Genomic DNA, 7,163 nt, shown 5'->3' on the forward strand with positions numbered 1-7,163 from the left:
TAACACAGAGAGGCACATTAACCGAATCCTTGTAGGAATCTGCTCCAAATAAAAAAATTGTATTTCAGGCAGCCCTTTTTTAACCCAGAGTTACTGAGCACAGTGATAAACTGCCCTCTGGACATTGAGGACAAACTGTTGGGGGAGACGATTCGGGCTGTGCAAAGCTTTCTGTTTGCCTTTTGTGCCTGATTTTTTTTTCTTACAAATGACTTTGCCCCAGCCTGAACCCAAGATGTGCCTGTGTGATACAGCTTGCTCAACCTCTGGCACAATTGATTCAGTTGTTAATCATTTGTCCATGACAAAAAAGAAAACAGAACAAAAAAAAACCCCACTTACAGAAAGACCTCTCCATCCACAAGACCTTTGCGGGCTGGGAAATACAGCACACATCGAATATTTCAACATCAGTAAAAGATAAACCAAGATTACAAACACAGAGCACCCTCTAGATAGAACTTTTAACCATGACAGTGATCCCAGCATGTGGAGTTTTCTTTGTTTCATCTCAGAGGTGAATGAACACACCTGAATGAACAGAAGGAATGGTGAATTACCAGAAGTGAGGCTGAAACAGGAGCAGGGACCCAAGAGACAGAATTTCCTACAGCTCAACATATTTTTCAGAGAGAACTGAAAAGCACCATCAGGATTTACACATAATTTACAACCTGATTTAATTAGAGGTGGGTCTAACACATGAAATTTACGACAGCAAGCACAGTTCACTTTCTGCTTCCTTGGGTCCATGGATCTGGGGGAATGTTGTCTGTTTTCCACTGTTGTCCTCTTCTCCATTGCTGCTCCTTCTCCACTGCTGACTGTGGCTTTCTGGTGAGCTGAAGTGCCAAACCATCTCTCTAATTTGCTGAATTAGGATTTATCACACTTGGAAATCAAATTCCCACCATGAAAATGGAGCCTGCAAGTGCAACACATCCATTGCAGAGTTCACATCCCGAGCTTGGGAGCCTTTGCTCCCTCTAAATAATTCCTCTACAGTTTCACCAAACATGATGGTTCTTTAAATGGCAGTTTCCTCTTAAAAGAAAAACTGAAACACATCAGAGCTGAAAGGAAGATCAGGCTGGAGCCAGCAAGGAGCTGTTTACAGAATTATCAGTGCACTTTTCAAAAAGTTGCTTTTTCTCCTCTGAGAAAACTGTTTTATTCCCTGCTTCAGAACTCAGAATGTGTTTCCTTCTGTGGAAAAACTCATTCAAATAAGGTAAAAAGAAGCTTCCCACCAATTTTAATTGTGAAGAAAATAAGGTGGCAAATTATGGTAGAATTTACAACCAAAGAATACTTCCACATTTTTACAACAAACCCACTGCATCACCATTTTTTTTACCAAAACTGTTATTTTCTGGTGTGAGGCTGGTCTCTGGAAGGCCCTGGACATAAAAAACTCACCTTGCTGAACTTAATTCTCCTCCTCTGGCTTTTGTTGCAATAAAAATAATGTCTCATTATGACTGAGGCAAATCTGGCACAGGTTCACCTACTCTGAAAGCTCCAAAGTGATGTAAGAGGGTAAGACAAAGAAAACCCCTCCATGTCTCCATCTCCTCTCCATCAGACCTCAAGACAAAACACACACAAACTTGTTTTCAAACCAGAAACAGCATTTTTAAAAGAAAAAAATAAAAGGTTCTCATGATTTGTGTGTCAAATAAACAGTACAAAATTTACAAAAAATGCAACATCTCACATCATTGTGACTTCTGCTCGTTTCAAATACAGATCACTTCTGACACTGAGCTGTTCTTACACCTCTAATAACTGTTAGAGAAGACAAAGATGACATAAAAGGGTTTTTTTTTTGTTGGTTTTTTTTTTCAGCTAGTACCTGGCAGTAATTCTTCCTAATCCTTTATTTTCACAAATGTCTGAGGCTGAATGGGCAGAGATTGCTGCCTGTTAACCTGATTTTCCTTTAATCTATTGTGATTTCCTTTCTTTGTTGGTGAGGAGTATTTATAGAAGTGGTGCCATAGGAGCTATGAAACAGGGTTGAAAAGCCAGCAAATAATATCAGATTTTAAAAAGACCCTTTTAAAAAATAATTCTGTATCTAAAAGCCCCTTGAATGGGCAACATCTGAGGCTATTCTTCTCGTTGAGATTTTTTCAGGTGCTGATAAAACATTTTAGGGTGATAGATGAGCCACAGGGCAAACACATCCACTGAGATAAGACTATTTAAAGCTGTAAAAACTAATAGCTGGAGAGCTGTTTCACTAATAGACCTGATATTTCCTGCCTCCAGTAGGATAATTTCAGACAGAGACAGGCCATGTTACAGCTCCTCAGGAAATCCTATCAGGATATCTCCCCATATTCCTCACTGTCATCAGCTGAAATGTGTAATTCAGTTTCAGACAGCAAGTAAAAGCAGAAAAAAACCCCACCAAATCCATCTCTTTATTCTGCCCCATGCCAGTCTTACCTGGGGTATTTAAAAACAACATAATAAAGGTTTTTAATGGGGCTGATCCTAAAAAGCAGACTGGTGTGAGAAGAATTCATGGAAGACCTCAGCACAAGAGAGAAATACTCTTACAAATCATGGTTTTTGCAGCAGTAACACCAGCCCAGAGCCAGGAGCAGGAGGCTGAGTCCCAGGATGGCACAGAGAGGAGCAGAAGGAGAAGCCAGGAGCTGCTCCTGCACTTCCACTGTGTTCCTTCAGCTCTGTGAGCATCCCACGATGGCTCAGGGAGGGAATTGTGGAGAACAGATGCAAACCCCTGTGCAAAACTGCCAACAGATATCCCCTTTCATTTCTTTGGCACGGCATTCTTCTGACTGAGAACAGCATTAGCCAGGAAAGCAACAAATATGAACCTGACAGGACAAGGAGTTCTTCAGAAAGCAAAGAAAGAAAAAAGGAAACAGTGCATGAAAATATATTTCACAACCTAAAGAACAGCCAGGAAGAGGTTACCTTCTCTGTTGCAGCAACTGTCAGTGAGCAGAGATTAAAGCACAGAAAACACAGCCTTTAATCCAGTGTGAGGGAGTGAAAATTGCATATTCCCAGTCTGTGCAAGCAGCTGCTTTCCCAAAGCCACTGACATGGAAAGGAGAGATCTGACAACGTTCTCACTGCTGGAAAACCACAGGCTGATTCTGCAAACTGTTTACTAATGAAATTCTCATTACTGCAGGAGATCATGGCCTTAATTAGCACTGGTTAAATTGGGACCATTTCTTGAAGTGGGCATGTCTGAGGTGGGCACTCTCATATAAAACACAGAGACTCTGAGTTACAGCACTGTTAATGTGATTTACAGCACAAAAAGAATACATTTTTACCCCTTCTGAGCACACAGAACAGGTCCTTCCCTCCCTCCTTGGATTCCTCTTCCTCACCATTGCCAGGTTACACCTCAAACCTGCTCATTCTGAATTTTTAACGTGAGTTTCCACAACAGCTGTACAACACGAGCCAATTTTTCTGATTTTTCAACCAACCTCACCGTGAGGGTACCAGAAGAAGATCAACAAGACCAGATTTAGCCTTCATTGTAAAAATGCATTTTAATATAAATCCACACTTAGCTGTGGCTTATTAAAGCTGATGTTTTGTAGCTGGTTGAAAACCAGAGATTGCATTCTTCCTTCCAAGGACACCTGGGTCCCGTTACCTACACACAAATCAAAATGCCATTAACACTGGAGTGCTTTCACCACAGCAGAATAACCTTTATTCTCAGGTGGGATCCAAGCATTTCAACAATGTTTACTGACAAAGGCAAGGAATGCTTCACCATGACCTACTGGGCATTTCAAGGAGGGCATGAGACTTCAAAAAGTAGAAATACAATAAAATATATGTGCACACATCCACACCTCTCTCTTTCCCTGTACATAAAACATATTTTTCTTACTCTTAAATTTTACTGCATTACTCTCTTGGCAGAGAATGGGAAAATTCCTTCTCAGCTGAGCTTTATTATCAGTTTTGTGCACATTACTGGAAATTTTGGGGGAGTTCTGTTTTCAAAACTGTCATGTTTAAATGCACATCTTTAATTTCAAATCCCACTCGAATGAAAAAAGAGAGCAAAATTAATTTCAGCTTTTCATGCCACAAAGATAAACCAGCTTTGGGAGCATCACACAGCATTGGCTGTCCCAGGAATGTGGCATTTTACAGGAGGTGATACAAATACCTGCTGCTTTGGGATGCTCATCCTAAAACACCCAAAAAGAGGCAAAAAAGTGGAGGCAGCAATTAAAATCAGCAAGTTACACATTTGCAAGATAAGCAACACTTGGTGTTAAAGATTAGTTATTCCTCAAATTGAGGATTTTCTCCTTTCCCAGGTATTTCCACTGTCAAAAATAAAGGCCACGCCAGACACAAACACTGCATTTTAAGTCTGGCAGAATTATCCCAGAGGAGCACAAGCTATGAAACAAACTTACTGAAATGACACCTTTTTTTAATGGTTTTATTCATAACAGTATTACATGGTGTGTTACAGAAATTAATGGAAAATCTCTAAAAATTTGTTGGTTTCTGTTGTTGTTGCTGAATGCATTACACAGAAAGTTAAAAATAATGTGCCTGTAGATGTTAACAAATGGTCGTTATCTGAGGTAAAGTTAAAGTAGGTTTAGAAATGTACTGCAACAGTCATTTTATCTTTCTCATCTTTATTAAAAAAATAAGTGTCAGAATGCAGAAATAAAACGGAATGAAAACCACGGAGTAAACATTTTTGCAAAGAAGGTGCCCAGTACGTTATTGAGATGAAAGGTTCCATCAGACTCTCGGATGACTACGATCTATCAAAATATCTTTTCATGACAGGTAAAGATCAAGAAGCTACGGGGGGTATGGTAACAGGATGGCTGGTGGGGTTCCCTGGTTTGTAAATTTAAAGTGACGAATTTAGTGCTAGTGAAGGATGAGGGGTTAAACAATTGCACAAGCTGGATATTGGAGTTATCTACAATACTGGTACAGTGCAGCCCTCTCAGCTCAGCATCCCAGCCACGACAAGGACGATTACAGGACGAGACAATCCAGAATCTGCTTTTATTCATGAGCAAAAGTAAGACAAAGGTCCGTGGTGACGGCCCAGAGACACCAGAATTCCAGCCTCATTCCCTTGGCACCTATCCATGAGGGATCTGCTTCCTACAAAAATGTGATCCTCTGAGACAGCAAGCTCTTCTTTCCTCTGTGTTTCACCCCACAACTGGAAATGCACTGATGACACTAAACCTCCAATGGCTGTGATGAACCAAAACTGGGTTTGTGGTTCCATGCGCAGGACAAAACCCAAAAAAAAAAAAGCTGCTGAGGAAGAAAGTAGCACCACTGTGCAAATCAGGAAAATATTCTGACAGAAGGGTCCTCCAGAAACGCTTTTACCTCTGCTTTTAATCCTGAAACACTCGATCCACCAAGTTTTAAATTATCTCCTCCAGTTAGAAAACTTGACATTTCAATGGGAAAACAAGATTTGCTACGGAGCTGTTTGCACATGACTAAGGAACAAGCATCAAATGACCGTGGATGGAGATAAAATTCTCCTCTCTGCAGGTTCATTAGGTCTATTCACAGCTAATTTCTCACTCACATACATTCTGCAATGCACATTTCTCTAATTTCTCTAATTCAAAATAAAAGAATGGGATTGTGTTGTGAGATTTGGTTGCACACACCAACAATCATCACCCCAGTTATTCTGCCTTCTAAACCATTTTTAGCTTATAATAGAGATGAAAGAAAGTAAAACATTGATAACTCCAGGCCTATTTTAGTCATGACAAAAATGTAAATCCTAATGTGTCAATTTAAAAACAAAATCTCCACAATAACCCTAAAAACTGATTAATCCTTGATTTCTTTAACCTTTTTCCTTTTTTTTTCTTCTTTTTATTTTTCTTTTTAGTGTTAAACCACTAAATTCAATACACTGTAACTGCATAGGAACATCAGGAAAACACATTTGACCTGTATAACAATTCTCTGTAGGGCAAAAATATATAGATTCTTTATGAAAATCATGTGCTAAACGTATGAACCCAAACACTGCACTTTTTGCTTCATAAATGTAAAAAAAGGAAGTTTTAAATTCTTTTTGTTCTGCGTGTAAACACTTGGATGACTTCTATGCAGAGGCTCAAAGGAACGTCAATGGAAAGTGATCTCTTGTAAGTGGAATTATGTCCATGTGATAATGCTAGACCATAAAATCATGTGTTCCCATTAATTTCACTAGTTGCTGACAAGCTGACTGCTTTTGGCAAATGCACTTGAGCTTCAGCCCATTATTGTTAAGCATGTGAAAAAACATATGTGATGTGAGAACCACAAACTGGGTTTGCCACACCTCCCAAGCACTGCAACTTGCTACCTTCTCTACTGTGTAATGGCATTAGTAAAAGAATTTTCATAACATTTATATTTACAAAAAAAAATGGCAATTTTCATTCGAACTCCTTAAAGCCATTTCCCCTTAAACATTTCAAGAGTTTAACAGTAAGATTTTTTTTTCAAGTTATAAAATAAAAATCCCATTTGATTTTTTTTCTGATGTACAAAAAGTGATAAAGATGAACAATTTTGATCACAGAGTCAGTTTGTTATTCCAAAATCCATGCCGTCCTTGTCCCATTTGTCAAGTCCGCTTCATCCAAACTCCTAAACCAGAAGCATACCAGTATTATTTGGCAAATGATTTTTTTTTTCATCAAAAATGGCACACAGAGAAGAAAACACTTGTCTGCATAGCATTACAGCAGCAAGATATTGAAGAAATAAAAATATTCCTTTTCTGCACTTTGTTTAGAGTTTCCTAGGAAATACTGACTCTTTTGTCTCTCCTCAGTGGGACTCCATGTCCTTTCTCTACCCACAACATGAGTATTCCAACAGAAAGCAGCATTTCTTCCTCATGATGTGCTAGAACTTAAAGGTCCATTTGGCAACATTTTCAGTCAAGGATGGATAAACAACCGAGTTCTGTCCTGTGGTTTCAAGTTGGGAACCATTTCTGCAGGAGGTGTTTCACTGTTAGATCTGTCACTCATACAAAACTACAGAGTAAGAAATACATAAAAAAAAAAAAAAGGAAAAAATAAAGAAAAAAAATGACACCACCAGTATTTTGTTGTTGTTGTTTAAATATGTCTACA

The sequence above is a fragment of the Ammospiza caudacuta genome, chromosome 7 (assembly GCF_027887145.1).
Source record: "Ammospiza caudacuta isolate bAmmCau1 chromosome 7, bAmmCau1.pri, whole genome shotgun sequence".
NCBI lineage: Eukaryota > Metazoa > Chordata > Aves > Passeriformes > Passerellidae > Ammospiza > Ammospiza caudacuta.